Below are 25,820 nucleotides of genomic sequence, written 5' to 3' on the forward strand. Positions count from 1 at the left end.
CAGAACTAGCCAGTGAAAACAAGGGATTTTTGCTCAGGCTCCACAATTGCTGCCTGCTGCTCTGCTTCTGCTATTATAGCACTTCCTACAGTGCCAGGAGCTAATCCAGGCTTCCCTCTGTGCTGGGCTCTCAGCTGCATGGAGCTGCTGAGCCTGCAGCCAGCGTGTCACTTGCTGGCTGGGCCCTTGCCCTGAGGGCCCAGGACAGACTGCTGGGTCACCTTGGTGGGCAGACACACACCAGGCAGTGCCTCCATCACCACCCTGCACCAGTGGGGAGAGCTCTGCCCTGAGCATGGCACAGCTCTGGGGATCTGCCTGAGTTCCTCAGCAGGTTACTGTGGTGCCCCACATGTGCCTGAAACCTCTTGGGGACTTGGTGTCTCCTGCCAACATCTCACAGCCCCCCAACCTCTCTCTGAGTTATGTCTTGGCTTTCAAATCAGACAAGCTTAATCTATGGAGTTACTTTATATGAATTATTATTATAGGATCAAGATTTTTTTATTTCCTAAAAGCCTTTTTTTCCAGAGGCACAGCAGTGTATGCACTCTTGCTGCCTGCCTATCCCAAGGAACACCTACCAAACACCCCTAAGAGAAGGGACACACAGAACCAATTCAGCTGGAAAAGACCTGAGATCATTGAGTTCAACCTTTGACCACCTTGCCAACTAGACCATGGCACTCAGTGCCACATTCAGCCATTTCTTGAACATACCTGGAACTTGAAACCCTTCAAAGCAGGGAGTGAGTGCCCTGGCTGCTCCTGTGTTCCTGGGTGAAAGATGGGTGTCCTCCCCTCTCCTGGGTAATGGGAGTCCCACGTGGTGAGTGTCCCTCAGAAACAGACCTGTGTCTCTGCTTTGTGTGGAAGAGATTTCCTCAACCCTTCTAAGCACCGTTTGTGGGGTGCTGGGTGCTGACTCCTGCTTCTTGGTCCTGAAACTGGCCGTGAGCCTGAGCATCTTCCTGCGCTGCCTCTGATGTGGTTAAAGCCCTGGAGCAGATGCCCCTGTCCTGGCAGGAACCAGGAAATGTTGTACAGGGTGGTGATTCCTGCTCTGGTCTGTGGAGACGAGGACATGAGTGGACACTTTCTCTGCAGACCACGGTCAAGTCTTCCATGCTGTTTTTGTTCGCAGTGCTGACATTCACACAGATTCCAATTTCTGCTGCCAGCGTGGCAAAAGTCTTGCAGGCACCTCTCCAAGCACGTCCTTGGTCTTGCCTCATCTTGTGTGGATCAATAGGCTGCTCGGGGTGTGCTGCTCACTGTAGCCTTGCTGCTGTCACTGGGGACCCACCCATGCCCACCCTCTGCAGTGGAAGGAAGGCAACCAGATGTTCCTCATGGGCTCAGGAGACAGGAACATGGAAACAAAGCTTGGCCATTGTTCACGTCTCGTACTGCTGGTGTGCTCTGCTGGGCCAAGGAATGCTGCTAAAGCACAGCAGGACGAAGGGCCTTGCAGCACTATTGTGCTGGGACTTCACTAACCAGGCCCAGAGAAATCCTGCTGTGGGCTCAGCGGGAAATGGATGGACATCTTCCACACCAGACATTAGCTTTTGACTGGGATGTGCATGTTAATGAGATGCAAGGGTATCACAGCCCAGGTCTGAATGTTTTCTGAGTTTTTTCTGAAGACCCTTAGCACCCTGTGCCAAGAAAATGCTCCAAGGAAGGCTGTATTCATCGTGTCTGGTGCTCCCAGCCAGAAGAACAGAAGGAGGATATGAAAATGAGTAATTATTTTTAAAAGTTATCCAGATGCACTTGCTGACCTTTTTTTTGTGCACCCTGAACTGGTTTCCATCACCCTTGCTATAGTTTCTCAAAATCTTGGAGAAAATGAATGTTCAAAGGATGAGGGGAGGAGAAAGCAGTGAAGTCAGATGCTAATTTCACAACATGTGAAATGTCTTCTTTAACTGACAGAGCAGCAGCCAGCCTATTTCTCTTGGTGTTTTTGCCCATGGTGATGAAGCTTTGCAGGGCAGCAATGGGGTGCAGCTACTGGGGCAGAGATGGGCATTATCCTGCTCCCAGCCACTGTTCCTGGCTGCAGCATGCTGAGATCCTGGTTCCACTGCCTCTTTATGAAAGAAAAAATGTTTGCCTTCCCACCCCCCCCAAATTGTTCCTGTTCCCTAGAAAAGTGGATTTTATGCCTTTCCCAAGTTTTTAATGAGTAGGTTTGTTAGTGCTGGTTCAGACTGCTGTCCCTCCCCATGCAGAGGGGAGCAGTGCTGGCCAGGAGCTGTGCTCTGGGCTGGCAGCAGTGCTGCTGGAGGGGTCTTTGGTCAGGCCAGCTGCTAGAGGGATAACCCATCCTCCCATGGAGCTGAGGGAAGGCACAGAAGCAGGGGCAGCTCTGCACAGCTCCTGAAGGCACCTGGCAGGCTTCAGTGTGTCTGGGCTGGGGGGACTTCTCCAGAGAGAGCAGCAGGACTCTGCTCCTGTAGAGGACTGCTCTAGGCTGGGGGCTGCTGCAAATGACTGCCCCACCCTCTGTGTCTGTGAGTGGCTTTCTTCAGAGATGGCACTTGAGGCAGTGAACTTTTTGTCTGTCCCCACTTCAACCTCCAGCCAGCTTTCCAGCTCCGTGTCAGGCACGGGACTCCTTTAGCACACAGTGTTCATTCGCAGTGAAGCCTCTGGCAGCTGTTTTCCTTGGATGCATTCCCTAGATCAAGAGTCAGCACATGTTCACTACGAGACCTATTTGGTAAATGGGCTGAGAACAGAGATAATCTTAGACTAGTTTGGTTTGCTGAGGAGCACTGACACAGCTCAGTTTGTGCTTGAATGCTAATTTAGAGCTGGAGTATGTGCTGGGTTCAGCCGTGCAGCTCCTGATCACATCATTGTCACATGAACTCGTGCACATATCTGGTAGATTGCCTGTTGTCTGTGTGAGGATGTTGTACCATGGATAGGGAGGAGGAATGGAAGAAATTCAGTCATTCATAAAAATGAATAAATGAATCTTTGTTTAATGTGTAATCCAAGATCGTTTTACCTTCATCTTGCTTGTTTGTCCTAGAGAGACCTTTGTGCCCATCTCCCCTGGGGGCTCTTGCCCTTTTCCCAAAGCCTGTTTTTATGAAGAGCTTTGGATCTTCTGAATGTAGAAGGTTCTGGGGAGTCAGTTTATCCCCCTGCCTATACAGGTGTCCCCTTTACCCAAAGCCTGGCCATCCATGTTAGAATATTGCAGCTGAGCTGCTTTGGATGCTTTCACCAGCAGCTGTTTAAATCACTATCAACAGAATTCTGCTTTGCCTTGCTCAAAAGATCACATTAGGTGATTTAACCTGATATTCTGGGTTTAGCAGGCAGATTAGTGGCTGTTAAAATGCAAAGTCATATGCCATTGATAATCTATCACCAGCAGTGGATCCCGGGTAATTGTCACTTAGTCAACAGAACAAGTCAGGTGCAGCACATGGGTGCTGGAACACATGCCCTGGACAGATCCTGCTCCTTTCCAGAGCTTTCACAGGGCACTGCTTGATGTGTTTCTGACTGTGATGGAGGCAGTGGTGGTGTTACCCAAACTGAGCCCTGTCTGGCCCGTTTGGGACCTGGCCCTTGGTGTGAAGCAGTGTAGTGACACTGTCCCAAGAGCCCTTCTCTTTCTTGTGCTTCTCTGATATAAATTCATTTTCGTCAGAGCATTGCAGCTGCCAGTTAAATCAATTAAGGCAAATCCCCTGTATCTTAAGGAAGAGCTGGGTGTGAAGTGGAGGAGAAGGGAGGTTCTGTGCAGGATCATGACCCCCAAGCCCAGGTCTTGTGCTGGCTGAGGCAGTCAGGCTGGCGATGTCACAGAGCATCCCCCAAGCCTTTGGCCTCTGGAAACAGCTGCACATTGCCAGGCACAGTTCTAAAGCTCCCTGCAGGAGTCACTCAGGGAAAATCCAGCTCGAGAAGGCTTATAAAAAGGAAAAGGATCTGTGCTTAAACGCCCACTCAGTGCTTTGTGCCTTCACCACCTCTGATAGCAGGGGATTGGGCATCCCATCGAGGCCTGGCTCAGCCCTGTCCTGCCTGGGATTTGGGGGTGCTAATAGCAGCAATCCAGTGCTCCTGTGCTAGCAGAGATACAGCATGAAGTCATGCTGTCCTTGCCATGTGCTATTTGTAGGGAAGAATAATCCATAAATCAAGATATTACAAGGCTATTTAGTGATTCTTCTACTGTTATACATGTGTCAACAACAAATAAAAGAAGCATTTGATGGCGTTAGTCCATGTGCCAGGAAATCCTCCTGGTTCCTTTTCTTACCTAAGGAAGGGGGGACCTAAGGCTATTTGGCTGAGCAGGCTGTGCTGCGATGCTCCTGCACAGGCAGCGTGTTCTTCCTGAGCTCTGCCAAGAATTTGCTTGTCACAGAGATGTGTAATGTGATTGCAGTGGAAAATACATGCAAATGTTTACCCGCCTCTTTTTTTTTTTTTTTTTTTTTTTTTTTTTTTTTTTTTTTCTAGAGGGGAAGAGATCTTGATTAAACAGTAATTAAGAGTGTTTTGGACAACGTGAGGCAGTCTCTCTCCCAGGTGCTTAATAAGTGCCAAGACTGTTGAGTGAAGTGTTTATTTAGCATAGTAATAGGAGGCGGATTTTGCCAGGCTCACCAGAACCCGGGCTGTTGTACGGGCAGCCTTGGGTCCCGTGCAAGGCAATGCACAGGCAGAAAATCCTCCTCTGCTTGCTGCCCATCCCCGTGGCTGCTTCCCTGCGGTGTGGGGGACAAAGCTCTCCCTCTCCACGGAGGTCTCAAGGTGAGCCCAGAGTTGCCAGGAGCTGGGCTGTGTCCCTGGGGTGATGAGTCTGTCCCTTATCATCTTTGTGGGTGGGGGACATACAGGGAGCTGCCTGCAGTGGGATTCCCTAAATCCTGTCCAGCACTGCATGGAGCAGCCTCTTCCTTCCCCCTGCTCCTCCCCCAGACTTTTCCCACTGCCAGGAGCTTCGTGGGTCATCTTTGTCCCTGACACACTGCAATAGGTGCTGCTGGAACTGGTACCAGGCACAGGTTTCCTGCAGCATTGGGGTTAAAGGGTGGAAGAAGCATCCTGCCTTGTATTGCTGGTATTTTTTTCAAAGATGCTGTTTGCATTGATAGATTTTTGGATGATGCTCTAGAAAAAAAAAAAAAAAAGAAAAAAAATCAATGTCCCAGTGATTGTACCAGGAAGGGCAGTCGATTGGTGAAAAAGCTGCAGCAGGCATATTGGGAAATGGATTTTTCTGCCCTCCAGACATTAACTTGGAATTCTTTGAAATGAGGAGAAAACAGTGTGTGTCAGAAATGAAAAATTAAGGAGGTTAATGTGATGCCTTTTCCACTTTTAATTTCTTTGAGAGAGTCTCCTTGCTGGAGCCGTGCTGTGCCTTGCCTGTGGCAGGACCACTGGGCACTCCCTGCCATGCCTGTGCCCTCGTGGGTGTGCAAAGCCATTGTTGCTGGGTGTGTAAGAGCAGGCAGGGGACACGTCATGGCTAAGTGCACTCCGAGTGTTGCAATAACTGGATCTCCGTGGAGATCAGCTGTGGGACTCGAGCCATTTGCTCCACGGAGTTGGTGAGCAATAAACTGGGGTCTCTGTAAGGGGAAGGGCAGTGAAGTGTTTCCTGTGCCCGAGATGCTGCCAGTTTTTCCCTAAGGAAACATGCTGGTGCATGCATGTGTGCTCCCTGGTACCTTCTCCTGTGCTGGCAGCTCTGTTGCCCATGGCACAGCACAGTGCAGGCCAGAGCTCCTGTCAGGCCTCTCGGAGGGGAAAGCTGAGCAGGAGATTTCATGCCGGTTTTTTCCCCCCCTGCTTTGGGTAATTGTCTGTGCTTCAGCCTTTCTAAACAAAATGCCTCTTTCTTCCCTCTAGGGACCACTTTCCCAGTCCCTTGGGTGGTCTTTTTATGCGGGTTTTTATCCACTCTGTGGTAGGCTATAGGCAGCTCTCCAGAGAGCCGGAAAAACCTCCGCTCGCCTTACTCTATTGCAGAGGAGAAAAATGAACTCCCAGGGACTGGGTTTTGGGAAATTAAAAAGCAAGAGGAACATTAAAAAAGGACGTAAATTACAGGAGGTTTTCTTTCCCCCCTGAGCTGCAGGGAGGCTGATTTCCCTGTGCCCCCAGGGCTGGTTGGTGTGAGCCCCCCTCTCCCTGCACGGCAGCAGCGTGCCCAGGCTGGGGGATGCAGACATGCTCTCATTGCAGAACGAGTGCCTGCAGCTTGCTCTGCCTCCATGCAGGGCATTCCCACTTCCCCGGGCCAGCATGCTGGAGTTTTCCTTGGGATTGTGGCTGGGGTCACAAAGCAATAGGATCTGTTGGTTTTCTCCCCATGAGAGGTGTGAAAGGATAGCAGTGTTTGTTGGCTGTGCATGTCCAAAGCACGTAGAGGACCGAAGTTACACTGTGGAGAAGCTGCAGTGGTCTTTGCAAGCACATTTTGGATATAGCGAGTGATGTGCTAGTCAAGCCCTGTCTTACAAAAAAAGGCAGAATAAACCTCTAAAGAGGCTGAAAGGGGGAAAAGGTGGCATGAAAGGACTTCTGTGTGAGGCAGGCTAGAAGAGCAGGCTGTCCCTGTGGGAAAGGAAAGGAGTGTTGGGTTGGTCCCTGGGGGTGCTGGCCAGCCATGTGCAGTCACGTGTGGAAGGCAGAGGTTCGTTAGAAAACAATTAATTGCTTTCTTCTAGGGCAAGAGCTGGGGTATGTAATGAAGTTAGCCAGCAGTTTTGAAGCTGGATACCTTTTATATCACGGTGTTCAGATACGTCCCTGAAGTTAACGGTTATGGGTTGTTGTAGAAGCCAAGACAAAAATGGATTCAAAAGGGTCACAGGTGAGTTCAGGGGACAAAACCCTGTTTGGTCATTGGGATTGAAGGCTTCATATATAGTTTGGCTCAGTCAGTCCCGAACCATGAGAATGGAGGGTGTCTTCCTGTCCTAGGGAAGGGAGTAATCTTCCGTTTCTTGTATTTTTCCCCGAAACATTGGGATGATTGAGGCCAGCCCTGGCTGAACAACCACCCCTCACCCATGGGAAGAAGCTCCAGCATGGGAGTGGAGCCATGCTGGGGACCATGGCCTGCTCCTGCTGGGAACAGCTGGAGGTTGGCAAGGACACACTGCAAGAGTGGATCTCTCCTCTCTTCACCCGAGTTGGCTGAGCCATGTGGGTGTAGGCCAGGGCAGGATTTGGCACATTAAGTTTATATGATGGCTCTAATGAAGAGCAGGCGTGTGTTTCCTCACCTCCACTGTCATTATTTATTGTGTAACTGGAAGGCAGAGACAGTGGCTACTGCACTTGTTTCCATCTGCATGAAAGTTTATCATTCGATTCATTTCTCTGTTTTAGCTTTGCGGAAGTGAAGGAGAAAATCACCAAAGTTAACAGTGAGGTAGCAGGGAACAGCGAAGGACATATGGGTATGTAAGGGAAGCAGATGGCCTATCTGACTAAACCACATCATATAAGTTTATGAGTCAGGCAGGTGCTCTTTCCTGCTGTTTTATAGTGATGTCTTAAGGATTTCCCTTTTGATATACGAGGGCAAATCGTCAGCCGAGCCCTTCTCTATCAGAGGCTAATCCAAAAGTAAATCACTCTAAAGCAGCAGGAGAGAGGTCTTGCAAGGCACCCACTATAGAGATATTCTTTTGTTATAAATCATCAGTCGTGTTCTTAAGGGATTATGCTGGAAAAAGCAAACAATATAAAAAGGTCAAATACAAATAGTAAAAATGAAATAGTTTGTTGCCTTATTCTGTCTGCTCACAGAGGAGATACTACTTGGCCAGGAGAAGAGATGGCTCTTCAATCCCAGTGGAGTGTGGCTGGGGCGGGGTGGAAATAGATAGCAAGGGATGGTCTGGGTGTGCCCCTCTGGACCTTGGGGGATTTTTGCTCCCTGGCACCCATGGGAGCCCCCTGAGCCGTGCAGCCCACGCTGGCTGCCTGCACCCCAGGCACGGGTGGTGGGGAGGGGGAGCAGCCTTCACAGCCACTGCCTTGCTTGGCTGACAGGCCTGGGTTTTCCTTTCTGGTGTGAGGCACGTGGGGATACCTGTGGGTGCCCCTTGAGGCATGGCTGGAGCAAGGTGAGAGGTTTTACTGAGACATCTGTGCTGGACTGAGCTCAGCATGACCTGGCTAATGCGTGATGCTGTCTCATTGCTGCTTGGAAAAGCCCTCTCGCCATGATCTGGCTGTGTGATCACCCTGGGCATTAAACTGCTTTGCTGCACCTCCTGGTGCAGTATTAAAACTTGAGGGAAATGTAAGTGAAAGAATATGCCCACTGCTGGCCAGCCATATGGATGTGCTGCAGAGAGCTGGTGGTGATGTCAGCTCAGTGGCACATCCTGCTGCGCACTGAGCAGAGCTTCCCTGTGCAGGAGAGATTTATTCCTTGTGCCTGTAGAGCAGCCTGAGCCCCTGCCTCGCCAGGTAAGGGCACATATCCAGGCCTTGGGCTCTCCTGCTGGGAAGGTGCTTGGCAGCAATGCCCTTGGGGACTCTGGGCTGTCTGACAGCTCTGTGTTGGCCATTCAGCAAGCCCTGGTCAAACCTGCAGTGAGGGCTGAGAAGCAGGACCATCACCCTGTTAATAACTGCCTGCAGTTCATAGTGCCTCCAGAAAATTTGGCTTCTCATTTGGAAAATAAGATAGCAAACTGTGTTCCTGCTTGTGGATGCTGGGAATCCCAGCAAATATTTGCATAAATCTGGGCAACCTGGGGCACTGCTCTCTTGCCTCTCCCTCCCATCACAGCTGTCCCCAAGAAGTGTTTCCCATGTGATGTCTGAGAGGGCTGCATGTCTCTGCAGGAGCAGAGGTGATGCTGGTCTCCTGCCTTTTACACTGTCATGGTGGAAGGGTGTGATCCAGGAAAGGTGCAATGCCACAAAACAGCTGTTGCCATTGTCCTTTCCAAATCTCAGAGTTTAATTTGTTAACGATGTGAGTAAAACCACCAGAGCTGCTGTTGGGGGCTCTGACATCCTCTGGCTCTTTAACCTGACATGTCAGCATGGCAGAGTGGCAGGTACCATGCACAGGTATAAACACTGCTTGGCCCCCACAGGCTGAGGGAATCCCTTTTCTGTGGCATCCCTGTTTTCCCTGTCCTCTGAAGGAGGGAGAGCTTGCTGATGGAATGCTGGGCTCTGCTGGGGTGCTGCTGTGTGTGGTTGATGCTTTGTGTGAGGAGACGTGAATCTTGACTCCATGTTTCAGAAGGCTGATTTATTATATTATGATATGTGTTACGTTACAATGCCATATTAAAAACTATACTACAAAGAAGCTAGAAAGAACAAGAATGGAATGGATAACAAAGCTTGTGACTCTCAGAGAGTCCGAGCCAGCTGACTATGATTGGCCATTAATTAGAAACAACCAACATGCACCAATCAGAGATGCACCTGTTGGTAAACAATGTCCAGACCACATTCCACAGCCATCAGATAGTTAATTGTTCACATTTCTTTTCTGAGGCTTCTCAGCTAGAACAGGAGAAAAATCCTAGCAAAGGATTTTTCATAAAATATCATGGCTAAGGCTGTGGGCTGGCAGGCAGAGGAGCAGCTCCCTGGGCTGTGGTGCTGCTCTGCACAGCAACTCAGAGGATCTGATCCTGGGTGGCTGCTGCTGCCTTGCCCTGCTGCACATGTCAGATCAGTAGCAGCATCTCTGCTGCCAGGCCATGAGCTTGTGCCTCTCTGCAATTATGTTGAGGCTGTTGGCTGTCCCTGACACAGGCTGGGATTAGGAGTCCCCGTGCTGACACGCTGACAGCTCAGCTGTGTTCAATGTCCAGTTAAGTGCACGATTCACTGGCACACCCAGTGCCCAGCTCAGCCTGTGCCCTGCTGCCCTGTGCCCTTCCCCACAGCCCTGCACCAGAGATCCAGCGTGCAGCTGGACTCACCCAGCCCAAGGCAGGGCTGGGGAGGGTTCCTGGGTCACAGGACCACAACACAGCCTTGCAGTGAAGCTGTGGGGGCAGCTGGCTGCTTCCCTGGCTCTGGGGGCTGCCAGCCTGTTGCAGCCCCCTCTCCAGCCCGACAGGGTCTGAAAGCTGGCAGCAGTGCCTGGGCAGCATCTGCCAGTGGTGAGTACAGCAAGCAGTGCTCTGTGGGGCACGTGGGCTTCCCTTAGCCCTTTTTGTCTCCTGTGCCCACACTTCCCAGCTCCAGCAGGCAAAGATGGGTTTTGATGGCATTAGTGTCCCCCACTTTTATTCTCAGTTTGTTCACAGAGCAGCTCCAGCACCCAGCGCCTGCCTGAGCTCAGAGGAAAACCAGTGCAACCCAAGTCTGTCACAACTGAAAGAAACAAGGTCAAATGCAGGTTGCAGAGGCATTCCTAACTTCTGAATGCTCCATTTGGGACTTGGAAATAATGTCCTTTTAACATAGTACTTAATGTTTAATACAGTTTTATGAGTCTATGGGAGCACAAATGATCCCCTTCCGGAGTTTAGCATTTATAACTCTAAACTGATGCACTGATTTTCTTTGAATTCAACTTCACTTTAAAGCACCAACTGTGTTTTCTTCAGCCTTGGCCCACTCTGTGGGCTTTATTGAGGCCTCAGGAGCTCTGAGCCCTCAGAGATGGAGAGCTTTGAGGGCTGTAGCTGCAGCCAGCTGTGGGCAGGTGTGGAGTGGAGGTGGCTGTAATGCTTCTGCTTCTATTGGAGCTGCTTTCACTGCTTGTTGTTTAGTACAGTAACTAAGTGACAGCAATAACTCTGTAAATCAAACTCATGTTTTTTTCAGAACATGGAATGTGCCTTTGCCCTCTAAAGTGAAGAGAGTGGGAGAGATGGAGAGTTTACATGAGAAATATTTCTCAGAAATAACCAAGAAATTCTGAATTAAATCTTCAAATCAATATATCCAGTCCAGCTGATGCATTTGCCAAGGAAAATTGGGGCTGATCAGTTAATCCTTGGTAAATTTATAAGCAACTGAAAATGAGACTTGGTAGTTAGACATTTCAGTCTTGTCAGTGGATGGACCCATTGCCTGTGGTGCAGGCAGGTGCCACTGAGGATGTGGCACGCACCCTGTCTGGGCTTGGGATTGTCCTGGGCTTTACCCTGAGTGCTTGATGAGACAAAGGAGATCTTTTGTAATGTTTCCTTTTCCTCTGAAGAGAAACAAACCCAAACAAGCCTCCTAGGAAAGGAGATGCAGGAGACCGAGTGAATGAAGTGAGACTGCACTGCCAAGTGTTGAAAAATTAAAATATGCATAACTTTACCTCAGGTGCACAACTCTGACTCTGCCCCCTTGTGCATATTCATTAGAATACAGCCTCTAATTACCTGTCCTGAGTGGTGCTAGCCGTGTGTCCAAGCTGGTCTGGGGGTCCTGTGCCTCACACACTGCAGTGCCACAGGTGGGTCATGGTTTGAGGCTGCTGTGCCACGAGGGGCAGAGCTGGTGTGACCTGCCCAGCACCTGGCACTAAGCTGGGCTGGAACTAAAGAGACTTTGCTTAGGAGACATCTTGGAGCATAAGATCCAGGGCAGGAGATCAGGTAAAAAAGTGCTTTTCCTTGCAAGGTGACAGTGCAAACACAATGTTCCCAGGAAGGAGTTAATATGGGTCTGTCTACAGATGTCCTGATGGAGTGAAGGCAAACAATGATATTTTGTATCATTTTGATATCCGGTCTAAATTAGGCCCCAGGGAAAGACTGTGGCCTATTTAACCCAGCATCTGTCAGTTATCATTATTTTCAGCCAACTTTAGTAGGTCCAAGTATAAAATTTATATCTGGGGGGAGGAGAGGGAAAGAGGCTAGTAGAAGCTGGATTTGGCTACCTCAGCTTTTGTTGAAAGGATTTGCAGTGGTCTTTTAGGAATTGTTACATGAGGGAAGAAACCAATTATTTGGGGCAGCACTGTGGGTGAAACTGGCTGGCTGGTCACCAGCCAAGAGCTGTGTGAAGGGGACACACAGAGGAAGAGGGCGGATGTTAGTGGCATTTCCAAGGTGAGTTTCAGATCTGGATAGTGATATTTGCTTAGTTCTGTTGTGAAAAAACTGGAATTTGCTCATAATGTAACCTTGAACAGCATTCCCACAGATGTGGGTGGCCTTCCCACTGAGCAGACTGAGCTAACAGGTGGGTGGGGATGTCTGTGACCTCGCTGATGGGGACATCTGCCACCACTGAGAACATGGGTGTAGGGCCCATGGAGAGCAGGGCTGGTGTCTCTAGGGGATAAGAGGGTGCTGGTGGGATGCAGCTGGAGAGGAAACCAGAGCAAACCTCCTCTTGGTGGGACTTTCAGTAGAGGTTAAATTCTCCACACCAGCCCACAAGCTGGGAGGACCTCACAGGGATGCTCAGACCCTCCAGGCATTGCATTTCCATCCACCCCCTGCACAGGCAAGAGCTGCTGGAGCAGAGCTCAGGCTGAGACAGTGGCTCCTGCTGGGACCTGTGCTGGCTGGGGGAGACCCTGCATGACCTGAGCTTGGTCCTGGCAGCTACCAGAGCAGAGGTGTTGGTGGTGTGGCATGCAGTGTGTTGGGAAGGGACGTGCCTGGTCTCCTGCAGGGCTGCTGGCTGCAGTCAGGCAGCTGAGCAATTTTTTTTACCTGCTGTCATTGAAACCAAGCAGAAACCCTGAACTCCTGATGACTGACTAATGCAATTGCCCTTTTATTTCCTGATACTTCCTTGAGAAGCAGAGGGACTCTGAAGCTCATGCTGTCGTAAATCCTTGCTCAGGCTGCAGGCATCTGGCTTGGGTGCAGAAAATGGAAACTTTAGTGGCTGGGGAGAAACCCAAGCCTCATCCTTCCTAGCAGCCTTCTCTGTGCTGTGTGGTGTGGTAGATGCTTTGTTTTTCACACACTGGGATGTACTGGATGGATTTTTTGAAACAGAGACCAGGAGTTCACACCTGCTGTATGGCAGCACCTGGCAGTGCTGCTCCTTCTTGCAACAGCTTGGGGTAGAAGCTACAAGCTGTGATGACCACGGTGCTGCCTTTGTCACCCAGCTGAAACCTGCAGATATGTGGAAATGCTGCTTGCCCCTTATGCTGGGCTGGCCCTGGATGATCTCTAACAAAATTTACCTTAAATTCTCTAAAAGTTACAACAATTTCTTTGTGCAGCAAGAAAGAAAGAGTTCTCCAGGTCCTATGATTTGGGGTCGAATCAGCTTTTTCCCAGGATGTGGTGAAATAGCTCCTTCTCTTGCCTCCTGGTATCATGTTGTGGTTCTTCCTGTCATTGTGCTGGGCTGCCTCCTCTCAGGAGTGGCCTGGAAGGGCCACTGGGGAGGCAGCATGGTGGGAATGTCCTTTTGGGTGACCAGCAGTGGGTTTGCTGTCCCAGCACGTCGCTGTCTCTGGGGTTTCGGGTGTGCCTGTCCTGGCCTTACGCAACCCAGGGAAGCGCGGTGTTGTGTAACGCTGTTGTGTAAGCAGGGCACGGGCGGGTGTCAGGGTTTCGGCACACAAACCATGCTCTGTCATGCTCCCTGCATTTCCCCACCTGCAGCCTGGAGGGGATCTGTCCCAAGAACTTCCCATCCACTTTGCTGGGGGTGTTGCAGGGACAGAGCCCTTGCTCAGAGGGAGCTGTTGGTGCAGTCTTTAGGCTATGAACAGTTGGCACTCGTGTCTGACTCCTGCTCCCGTGTGCAGCTGCACCTTTTACAGAGATGGGGCAGAGTCCAGGGCCATCTTTGCAGGATGTGAAGCTGCTGCTGTGCCTGGACACTTAATGAGAGTGGCTTTGCAGGAGACTCCTTGCGCAGGCACACTGCCTCTCTCCCTGTCCTCCTGCTCCAGCTGACATTACCATGGTACTGTGCTACCTGTTACAAAGCTGTCTTGTGGAGGGACTGCCAGGCTTTCCACGGCAGTGACACCTCAAAGGGGTGCTTGAAACAAGCTCGGGGGGGAAATATATCCCCCTGCCCGTGGTCTCTCTGCAGTGACAGTGGTTGGGAACATGGTGAGCAGGCTCGGAATGTCAGCACATTGTTCCTGGTGAGATACGTGTCATGTCGCATTAGCTCAGGCCGACAGCTACCGGTGGGAAAATATTTCTGGGAGTTCCTCGAAGTGCCCCCACCTCCTACAGGCAAGGACTTGTGCCTGGCAGCAGAGCTGTGCCCAGCCACACTGGGGGAGCAGTGAGACCATCTAGTGCCTGAGTACGTGGAAAGTCACCCGAGTGTCGTGTCCAAAGGGAAGCTGCCTGTGCTGGGAGAATTCTCATGGAGGGTGTCTGGCTGTTCAGAAGACAAAGCTCAGTTTTATTTCTCCGTAGCCTCTGCTCAGGGAAGAGGAGGTGGGGTTAGCATGACTTATTTGGTGAAATCCACCATGCCCAGAATGAAGGGAGCAGCTGACAGTGCTGGGAGCTGAGGAAACCCTCTCGTTCCTGCTGCAGAGGTCAGGAGCTGGAAGTGTGCTGCGCGGTTCAGGAGCATTTAGAACAGGACAAGGCAGTCTCTTGTGAGTGCAAGGAGCCACTCAGCACTACACAGCCAAGTAATGGTGGAATGATGAAGCTGGAACAGGGCTGCTGTGGGGTAGGGATAAGATAAGGTGGGAGGATGTTTGCTCACACACATGGAGGGATTGACTCCAGCCCGAGGGCAGAGCCCCAGGGCTTTGCTGGACTGAGAAGCTTTTTGGTGATGGTCTCTCCTTAAGTTCTCATGCCCTCATCTGCAGAAACATCTCTTCACCCATCCCTGGAACTCCTGTGTGCCCCTTGCAGCTTCCTTGATGCTCTCAGCCCTTCTGCCTGGGCTGGCCCAGCCCTGCCCGCTGCGCTGCGGGCTCCAGCCTCGAGCTCTGCCTGCTCTCCTGACGTTCTCACTTCAGCATCAGCTTTTCTGAGCCTTCCCTCTTTATTTTCTTCCGATGTCAGAAAGGTGAGGGGGTCAAACGCTAATGCAGTATTTCTTTCCTTTTGTAAAGTGTACCTAGCAGATGAGGAGTGTCAACACCGATTTGTTTTTCAAGTGTTTCTGCAGGATTATTTTCTTGTTAAAAGTGACAAGGAGGTGCGGAACTGTCGGCCTTTAGCCAGAGATGTCATCTCGTCTTTGTGTAGGTGAACAGGCATGAGATGACAGAGCACCTTTTTGTGGGAAAGATGAAAAGTTGAGCCCAATTTAATAATTTCCTTAAAAACCAAAAGGAGTATATGCTCTTTCCCTTTTCCTGATCCTCAGTAATGAGAGCTGGAGAGAGGAAGACCTTAGTTAGGCCCTAGTCAGTGCAGTGTGTTTGTGCAGAAGTGTTCTCAGTACCAAGGGGATGGTTTGAACTGTGCTATTCATCTGTGGCCTTTCCAAGTTCCTCTGCATCTTTCGGCAGCAGAATCTGATGATGGTTTTAGCACAGATAAGGTGCTCCTGTATAGCTGGCAGTATGGAAATGGGGAAACCATTCTGGGCTTCAGCTGTGCTCTCAGGACCTGTCCAGGAAGCTGCCCTGTGCTGGGTGCTGCCAGCTTGACACAGCTGAGCCCCCTTGCAGCTCCACGGAGGGGCTGACTTTCGTTCCTGGTAGCAATTTGGAAGCCCAGCACGTGGCTCTCTGTGGCCAGGGCTGAGGAGGAGGAGGGAGCAGGTGTGGGCTGGGGGTGTGATCCTGCTCCTTGGTCTCCCTGGCCGTGGGGCTGCCCTTCAGCTTGTGGCACAATTCCCTGCACCAGGGAGTGGAGGAGACACTCAACACCATTTGGGTCCCTGGTGCTGATGTTTTCTGGAAGTTTAAGAGACCAGTAACTGACTTGCCACTTGATGTAGTCATTAAGGGCTGGCTGTGCTTTTGAAACCCTCTCCCTCTCTACTCTGCACAGCCTCTGGTGACCCCTCAGGACAAGAAGCATTGCTGATCAGTGTTATTGATCTGGGTGGAGCTGAGGGAGCTGGACTCCTGTGCAAGGCATTGGCTCCAGCACATGGAGCTTGTGTGGCGTGGCACAATTCAGGACCAGTCCTGGGGCTGGTGTTTGGGGTTTGTCATCTGGTCAGCAGAGAGGCAGATTGCAGAGTCCAGGATGGCTGGAAATGTGGCTGGACTCCATTTCCCCAGACCACATCTCCTTTGCTGGGCCCATACTGGCTCACACTGGTCACCCTCCCTGTGGTGAGTCTGCTCCAGGCAAGGTGTCAGCCAGCTGTGTGGAGGGGGGTGAATCAGTGCATTCTTTTGTCATGCTTCCAAGTCTAGAAATTCAGCAACTTTGGAGAAAGCTGTATTTAGAGGAGCAATAAAAAGGCAACTGACTCGCATGGAAACAACATCAGTGGAATAAAAGGGGAGAGGCTTGGATTGCTGCAAGGAGACTGGTGGGGGAACATGTTTAGATTTGTGGTGGTGGACATGGAAGTATTGAAGCATCTAAGATGAGTCTGGCCTTGTCCAGAAATGAATTAGCAGAACTAAGTAATGTATATCCACCTTCCTATGAGTTCTGGCTTTGTTAACAGTGATATCATGCTTTGCTTTTAATAGCTTTTTTTTTTTTTTTTTTCCAAATCGAGGTAATTCTTTTGTTTGAAAAAAAACAAAAAAAAACCACCCTAAAAGCCCTGAAGTGACCTTTCATTCTAAGTGAAGGAGCAGGCAGGCTGATGGCTTTTTCAGATAGGAAGAGTCAGGGCAGAGCAGCCCGTGCTGGCCAGCGCTCCGACGCGGGAGCACTGCCGGCAGCGCACACTTGGCCCTATTGTCTCTGCTTGTACGGACTAGTCGGTGGGAAATGAGGTATTTCCTCCTTGCAGCCTGCTCTGCTGGAGTGCTGGAGGCTGGATCCTGCCCTGCCCTGCGCCACGGTGCAGCTCCTGCAACGCCGGGCTTTGGGGAGGTGCTTTCTGTGGGAGCAGGATCAGCCTCTCCACCAGGTGTCTGGGAGGCTGTGACCCTCTGGGGCTGCTGGGGCATCGTTATTTAAACATGTTCTGATTAGCCTGCACTGTAAATCCAGCATTTTAATTCTTTCCATATGTAAGATCCAGTCTAGTAAGCCAAAGTTTAAGACCATGCAATCTATTTGGAATAACCATATGGATTAGGAGTCAGACTGTGCTTTTCTGCTTCTTGTATTTACACTAATAGAGAGACAGTTGCTAATGTGCATGTAGCTTGTGCTGGTACCCATTTTTTAAAAATATGACACCAAATGGCTTGCATTAAAATATTTGAAAAGCAGTAAAACTGTGAAAGTTTCTCTCTTGCGCAGACACAGACACATCTGTGCAATGAGGCGTCTCCAGGCAGCAGCATTCCTGTCCCTTCCTGTAGGCTTATCAGTGGGGCTGAGACCCCTGCAGGGTGTTGGGCCAGACTAATTCTCCCCCAGCTGCACCTGCTGGGCCAGTGTAGACCCCCTGGGCATGAGGGAGAGCAGCCTTTGGGGTAAGGAGGACCTGGCTGGATCCAGACCCATCCTACAACATCAGGAACTGGAGGAACTTGTGGCTATGGAAAGCCTGGTGCTGCCTGTGCTTGGTTGGTTTGGCACGTGGTGCTGACTGTGGTGTTGTCACCCCCGACTCTCAGGGCAGATTCCAGCTGGAGTTCACCCAGCTAATTCCCTCCCATGGGCCAGAGAGAGGTCTGGAGAGAGGAGCAGCAGAGCTGGGAGCTGGCCACTTGCTCAGTTACTGAGGTCTTTGCATTCATCATTCATTTATTTTACTGGTCTTTTTCTGCCATTTCTTGGTTCTCTTGGGCATATCCCCCAGTCTGAGTCTTTCTCAGTCTTTGTGTTCCTCTCTCTTTATACTGAAATACAATTTTAAAGGAAAACCAGCAGTGCTCTACTTTTGAAACTTTGTTCTTGTGCTCTAAGTAAACGTCCCTTGGGAGGTCAAACAAGCTTTTGATGGTCACCTCTTCTGCAATGACCTGCCAGCACTGGGGTTGGTGGTGGGGTTTATGGGCTGTCACAGGATCCCCAGCCCCTGCCAGTGTCCAACAGGCTCCAGAGTTGGTGTAACTTTCCTGTTTCTACTTCATCCATTGCTTGTTTCTTGTCAATGAAGTGATCACCTCGTTATGTCCCTAAATCTGATGGGACAAGGACACTGGGAATGAGGAAGCTGAGGAGCTTCCAGTGTGTGTCCCCAAGGTGAGGGCAGACACTTTGCTCTCCCCTCATTGTATCTGGCTCTGTCTGGAAAGGGGGTGGGCAGGGGATCCCCTGCCTTGGACAGGTGGGCACTGCTTGCCCTCAGGGGATCTCTGAAGGTCTTGCTGAGTTCAGGGGGAACAGCCCCAGTCCCTGCTGCACTGGGCAAGTGCTGGGGCAGGGAGCAGCATCCTCTGTCCTTGGCTCACAGCCCTCAGCCTTCTGCATGGGTCCAGTGACCAAACGTGGCCAGAAGCCTCTTCCCTCTCTTCGAGTGCTTCTTGGAGAATGTGTTTTAGCTGAGGGCAGGAGCCTGTGCTGCTGGCTGTTCCCAGGGCACCGAAAGCATCCGGCCCAGGTTTCCAAAGCAGTTGGCTTGTCACGGGAGCTGGAGTCGGACCTGGGTCTTTGTGAGCACTGGAAAGCATTTCCGAGTGGGAGTTGTGCTCTGTCATCCTTCATTTGCTCAGAGAGAGAGGAGGGAGTCAGGGTGAGACATGGCAACTTCTTCCTCCCTGTCTCCAGCATTAATCTAAATGCCAAAACGCAGACCTTTTGGAATGCTCTGGCGCTGTGGAGAGCACCAGGGCTCAGAAATATCCCCAGGTGGGCTCCACAGGCACCCAGTGCTGCCCTGCAGGTGCAGGGGAATGCTGTCAGCACGCTGCTGCTCCGTGCCCCTGCTGGGCCATGCTGAGGAGCTGATGGGCTTGGCTGCCTGAGGTGAGCAGGGAGCCTGGAGAGACATTCCCAGTGCTGGGCTGGAAGTGGTTTATTGAAAGGAAAGGATCATATTACACTCAATTTTTGCTGAGTTTATCTTGGTTTTTATCAGATTACATGCAGGATAGCTCATCAATATTGTGATCCTGCTGACATGTAAGTGAGTCGCTGCATAATTCATGGCTGCTGCAGGGCTCCAGCACTGGGAGGCACATATTTAATTAGGCACCTCACCATTCCAGTCTTCTGGAGCAGCCCCAGGATCGCACCCGTGGAGATGGATGCGGTGGCCCTGCCTGTGCAGCTCCTGGCTGCCTTGGGGGAGCCATGCTGGCACTGTCCCTGGTCCCAGCTCGGGGGCAGAGACACTGTGTCATGGCATCATGGTGAGCAGCACTTTCCAACAGGCTCCTAGGGAGGGAAAATGTCCTGGCAGAGATGAGAGGTCTCTCCATCCCTTTGGAGAGCAGGGGTGGTGATGAACGAGGGGTGCAGCATATCATTGCACTCCCATCAGCTGTAACGTTTAGCTCTGAGAATCCACGTTATCCATGAAAACATCCTGTCCTTTGTCAGTCTTTTCCAGTTCAGATTCCTTCTACAGTGAAATCTGGAGCTGAATTATGTGTTTTGTGGCAAGGTCTTCCTTAACAACTATCATTTTCTCACTCTGGTCCCACTAATCTCTTTCATCTTGGGCTGGAGAACCAAAGTCACTGGCTGGCTCTGCTGCCCCTCTCCAGACCACCCCAGCTCTCTGGGATCATTATGGGACCCCTGCTCAGAACCTCCCTCCCATGGCAAGCAGAATCCAGCAGGGCAAGGACCCATCCCTGGGGTTCAGCAATGGACCCTCCCCAGCACTGGCCTCTTCTCTGGCTGTGTCCAGGGCAGTGTGTGTATCTTCTTCCTCTCACAATGTGCTTGAAAATATATCTGGGATAGGAAGAATTCTTTTCCATTTTTGTGGTGCTTCCCTCCATTAATTTTCTGGTTGTAGTACATTACTCATGGATAATTAAGAGTGAGCTATTAATACAACAGTTAATATTCAAGTGCAGTGAAGAGGAGAGAACAATAAGTCAAGGAATCATATACTACAAGACATTTTAGTTTAGTGATGCAATTTTTTTTTGCTGGCTTTGGCTATCAGAGCATAGTGCTGCTTCCATTTAAGTATGGTCCTGAGAACTCCATTTATTGATAGAATACAAATAGGACATTAAATCAAGGGAAGTGAATTTGAATTGCTGGTCATATATACAATTATAAACGGGATTGGCTACTTCTATCTAGTATCTTGTATCTTAAGTTAGGAGAATTATGTTAGGGGCTGCTAAAGAGAGCTTGAAGTGTCTTAAAATTAATGAGATTTAAGTCTGTCTAGGAATAAAAAAGAATTAATGTTAAAATACAGCTCTTGCTTTAGGATGAAAAGATGGCTTTAGGGAAGTGGTGGTGCCTTGTCCAGATGGAGGAATGTGGGGAGGATGGGCTGTGCACCAGCACCAATTAACACATCTCAGCCTTAAGTTCTCCTCCCTGCCCTGCCATCCTCATTGGGATGGAGGGATGGATGGATGGATGGATGGATGCCAGCTGCAGAGAGCAGAGGGGGACAATCCCCTGTGCCTGGCTGCAGGGTGGCTATGACAGAGCTCACCACTCTCCTCCCTTTGCAGTCCTGGCTGGCTGCTCCCAGCGCTGCTCTGCACCACCCACACCTGCAGAGCCCCCTGCACGGAGTTTTGGGGGTCACTGGGAGCATTCTCCTGTCCCCCAAAGGTTTGGGTGTCCTCGCTGCAGCGTGGTGCTTTCTGGGGCAGCTTCTCCCAGGGTGTTTCAGACCAGCCTGAGCAGAGAACACCGTGCTTTGTCCTTGTGCTGTGGCTCTGCCTCTGCTGTGGAGATGAGGAGAGAGGTTCGGGTCCATGACTGTGACCATCAGGAACGCACAGTGGGTGGTGGCACTGGCAGCGGTCACCACTGCCTGGCACAGGGCTTGCCTGGGCTCCTAGCTGTAGCAGGGGCACGAGAGGGTGGGCTCAGAGGAGGGGAGACCCCCCAGTGCCACACTGGGTGGCCCAGGAGCGCTGCACAGCCCCCAGTTCATGGCACACGTGTGCTGACTGCGAGGAGCAGTGTCCTGGTGTGGAACTTCTCCATTTCCAAAGCTGAGCAGAGTGTGAGTGTGTGAGCATGGGGAGGGCGATGGGTGCAGGAGCCTGTGGCCGAGAGCAGGGATCTGGGGGAGGGGGAGGCTTCAGCAAACAGCTCCTTACCAAAACAGCCCTGACCTTTGCAGGGCTGGAGCTGTCTGATGCAACAGGCTGAACCTTTCCAGGCTTCAGCTCCAACTTGAAATGCTTCAGAGCAAAATTGATGGCTGCAGCACTGGCCCCAGAGCTGACATGCAGTGCTTGCCCAGCTGCTGCTGGGGATGGGGAGAGGGTGCTAACAGCCCAGTGTGGAGCCACAGTCTGCTCTCATGTGTAGCCCCATGGGTGCTGCCTGATGCCTGGGAGGGCTGGGTGCCATGCCAAGGGCAGTTGAGCTCTCTGAGCCCTTTGGGGCACAGAGGAAGAGCTGGGGGCACAGGAAAGGGCTGTGTTGTACACTCTGGAGCACCAGTGTGGTTTGGAGGAGTGGGTGGAGGTATTAATTTTGACCAGAGGGAAGAGTCATCATGTCCCTGATGAGGACTCATACCCAGTCCATTGAAGCCAAGTGGGAGGTCATTTGCAGCACCTCTGGTGTTCAGGCAGGAGCTGCTGTGCCCTGGGGGATCAGTGCTGAGAGGGCTCCTTGCTGCCTGGCTCTCTGGCAAACCAGCGTTAGTTACAGAGATGCTGTTGTTTCTGTGTCCTGTGGTGAATAAAATTCAACAACTCTTTATTTCTGAATGACAGCCCAGGGACTGCACTTCTGCTCTGGCTCGGTGTGAAGTGGCTTCATCCCAGCGCAGCTCCTCTGGGGCCTGAAGCCCTCGATTCATTAGTTGTCAGGCTTGTAGGTGGATTCTGCATTAGGCCTTTAATTTAGTGTATTGCCATGGGCTACTGACCACATGACACTGCTCAAATGTGAGCAAATCTAACGAGGATCCAGGACTGCTCTTTAATTTGGTGAGAATAACAGAGTGAGCATGAGCCCGGAGAGTGTTAATCATGAAGGAAAACTGGCTGAAACCAGGTCAGCTGGTGCTGGTTCTCAGTGCAGCATGATGGAGAGGGAGCACGGGGGGTGGAAGACTGGCAGTCCCACACCTCCAGCGACAGGAAGCACCATGGCCACAGCAGCCTTTACTGCTGCCTTTTTCCTCCCTGCAGCTGAGCACTGTGGCCCATTTGGTGGCTGGGGTCTGAGGGGCTGCACTCGGGTCCCCAGCCCAGGGAGGTGCTCCAGGGTCTGGGGTCCTCTCGTGCCCTTGGTGCTCTGGGAAGGGGCAGGTGCTGCTCCCTGGCTGTGACAATCTGGGGGTGCTGGGTGTCCTTGTGGGAGCTGATGGCAAAGGCCAGTCGCAGCTGCCACCTGCCTGTCCCTCGGTCCTGCGCTGAGTCATGTGGCACAAAGGCCCTGCAGTCACCAGCTCCTCACGGGAGCAGCAGCGCGTCCCCATACTTAGATGTGTTCAGTGCAATAACAAATCCACGCTGCTCTCCTGCTGGCTATTCCTGCCTGGGGCTGGCTCCCCTCAGCACGGATCACATGGATTTACTGTGCTATCCTGGAGTGCTGCCTGAACTTGGCTGACTTCTTAAACCATCCTTTTTGGAGGGGTGGGCTTTGAGAGAGGGGCACAGGAACCCTCAGCAGTAATTCCTGTTGACTGCAGTGACCAGCGAGGCAGAACTGATCAACTGCAGGCTTCCCTGCTGCTGAGCTCTGCCAGCAAAGTGCTTACATCTGCTTTTACACTAATGGGAACTTTATGGACTGGTGTGTCCCCCCCCAGCAGCAAATTCCAACAAGGTCAGAATTGAGAAAGTTGCCACTTGACACCATCCGTGAAGCCCTGAGCCAGCCGGAGGAGGCCAGGTTGCACCGAGGACTTTCTGGGGCAGCAGATCTAATGCTGCCACCTGCAACTGATAGCCTGGAGGCCCCCCAAACGCCACTGCTGCCATCCCACTCCCCAGTGGCACAGCTCCTCTGTGCTGGGCCATGCTGCTGCAGGAGCTGTGTGGATGGGTGCCAGGTCAAGCAAGGCACTGAGCTGCTCAGCACACTGAGCTCTGGTGGCTGTCCTGGCAGAGCGGGCTGCTCTCTGTGCACACCCAGAGATGATGATGTGGCAGCGCTGCTCCTGCTGCACGGTCTGGGAGCGTGGCTGTGCTGCCACTGGCAGGTGGGTGCCACGTGAACAGGGTGGCTTCAGGCAGCAGTGGCCCTGGACATGCCATGCACAGGGAGCACAGGTGCCGTGTGGTGAGTGCCCCAGGTACTGAAACCATGACATGGTTGCTTTGAGGCCCTGTATTTTCCTGAATTTAATGAATGGCCATTACACATTAATGGCTATTAAGGTGATTAATATTTAGTTTGTGTGGAAGAGAGTTTGCAGAAACATAACTTACTTCTGTGCAAGTTACTGTTCATTTTTCAGGACATACAATCAGCCTGGACAAGGCCTGCTGAACTGTGGCTGCTTTGGCAGCCTGAGTGTGAAGGATTATGGAAGATCTCCTATTAACTGTCTCTTTTTAAATCTAACATTGCAGGGCCCTAATTGCTTTGACTTTAAGTAAGGAGAGGATGGTTTCTGTAAGGGCATCCCGTGGCACTGTGTGGCTGCTGGCCCCAGACAAGGCACTTGGGGTTGGCTCCCCATCCTCCCTGGTGCTGGTGTGTTTATGTGCTCTTGTATGTCACATATTGCTCTCCTGGGATTTGTGTGATGCAGGTGAGGATGGAGCCACCCTCTCATTGCCCCTCTCCTGAACAGGGTCCAGCCAGCAATGAAGGGGCTTCTGCAGATTGCCCCATGGGGCACCCATGGGTGTTCACCCTGTGCCAGCTTCTGCAGGTGGTGAGTGAAGCAGGAATGCTCCCCTCCAGCTCTTCTCCTTGCACACAGCTTTGTCTGGCTTCAGCTCTTTGAAACAAAGCCTCTACCACGCTCTGGGTGCCCCGTGGCACAGGGATGGCTGGGATGAGTGATGGTGAGGACCCCTGGGGCACTGCTGTTGTTCCCAATCCTTGTCCTTTCCCAGGCACAGCTCTGGTACACAGACTGCCATGCTCAAGACCCCATGTCACAGCAGGGGATGGGCAGCTCCTGCAGTTCCTCATCCCTGGAGCTGTGATCACCAGGTCTCAGCTGCTGGGAGCAGGGTCAGGTTCCCCCCTGCCTGATGCTGGGAGATGGATGCTGCTGGTGATGCCCGGAGAGGCCGAGGGCTGCTGTGCCAGCCCAGCTCCCCGGCTCCTGCCGCTGCAGTTTGCAGTGGTTTGTTAAGTGAAAGGCGATTTCAGAGCAGGCAGCAGTGAATAAATTCTGTTTTTCTCAAGCATTTAGTGTTGCTTTCAGTTTGCTTTGATGATGTCTTCTCACAACTAGTGTAAACAGACTGCGCAACGGGGAGCACTCACATGTGTACAAGAAGCTGCACATGAAAGACAGAGGCATCTTGAAAGCCATAATAACGCTCTGAGTGCCAGTTAAAGGATTTGTCACTAAGAGCACTTTACAGATAGAAAGAACTTATTAACTAGTGTGACTAACAGCTTGCAAGGTTTAATTGATGTGTGTTTGTTGTCCTTTTATATCTCTCCCCCTTGTCTTCCTCTTGGCACTGATTCCAGCAGTTGCTGGTGCAAGAGCAGCAACCTCAAAGCAGCCTGAATAGGTACCAGAAATAAAAGGGAGGCCAAGCCCTGCCCTGAGTGCCCCCGGATCTGGGGCTGCAGTGGCTGTGGTAGCTCGGCCCCAACATCTGGATTTCCCCTAGAAACTGGGGCTGGGCCTATTTTCTTGCTCAGGCTTCTGTTATTCCTCCCTAAGTGACGCAGAGTTTTTGAAGATAAAGCTTTTCAATGCATGAATAGGATGGATAATGAATGTTTCTGCCAGACAGACTGCTCGTTGCAAGATTGATTGACTATTAAGGTCATAACGCAGCAGCCACCCACACGAAGCAAACAGGCTAATGTTAGACTCCAGGTTAAGCCCAGAGTTGGTCAGCTGTCCACGGGCACAGTGGGGGCTTCCAGTCATCTGTCAACAAGTGATTGATTGATGTGGACACCTTCCAATCTTATTCTGATGATTCTCAGCAGCTTGCCTGCCTGGTGGCCATTTTTCAGGAGTTGGCAGCGCTCAGACCTCCAGGACTCCAAGCGATGACTGCGTGGGGGTTAACCCTTTCCTTTGATCCCAAATGCCTTTGTTGTGCACGGGGAAGGATTGTGTTTGTGAGCCCCAGTTACAAAATACACCGTGACACTCCCTGAGTGAGAGCAATGCTTTGACTTTCAGACATTTCTAAGCGAGTTGGCCTGAGTGAGGCTGCAAGTGGGGATCTGCAGAGAATCATCTGGAGCAGGGCAGGTACAGTGCTGTACTTCATGGGCATTTTAACGTGCACTGGGTAAACTGTGTGCATCACAGGTCCAGCAGCAGCATGGCAAATCCAGGTAGGAGTGAGTTTGGTATTCAGAAGGAAAAAAAATAAGGATTGGCTTATTTTAATATGGACTGCTTCTGGTGTGAGAGACAATTAGTTAAGAGAGCTCTTCTGCTTTTAAGGATTTCTCCTAGTTCAGGGGTTTGAATTCACCAGAAGTTTGTTGCCTGGATGCTGGCTTTACGTGTGCATGAAGAGGACTTAAATATATCTCTCTGTATTATTTTATGTACATGTTATACTTGGTGTGTGCCCACACACGTGCTAGTGGGAAATTGAAGTTATGCATGCCATGTAGTGCACGTTT

The 25,820-nt window shown here is 51.2% G+C and overlaps 1 protein-coding gene across 1 annotated transcript in view; it reads left to right on the forward strand.

Annotated features, from left to right (window-relative positions):
- Positions 1–25,820, forward strand: part of MN1 (MN1 proto-oncogene, transcriptional regulator) — an 83,557-nt gene that overhangs the window by 54,785 nt on the left and 2,952 nt on the right. The window lies entirely within an intron of this gene.

This window comes from Pyrgilauda ruficollis, unplaced genomic scaffold, assembly GCF_017590135.1.
Source record: "Pyrgilauda ruficollis isolate IOZ18807 unplaced genomic scaffold, ASM1759013v1 scaffold9, whole genome shotgun sequence".
Classification (NCBI taxonomy): domain Eukaryota; kingdom Metazoa; phylum Chordata; class Aves; order Passeriformes; family Passeridae; genus Pyrgilauda; species Pyrgilauda ruficollis.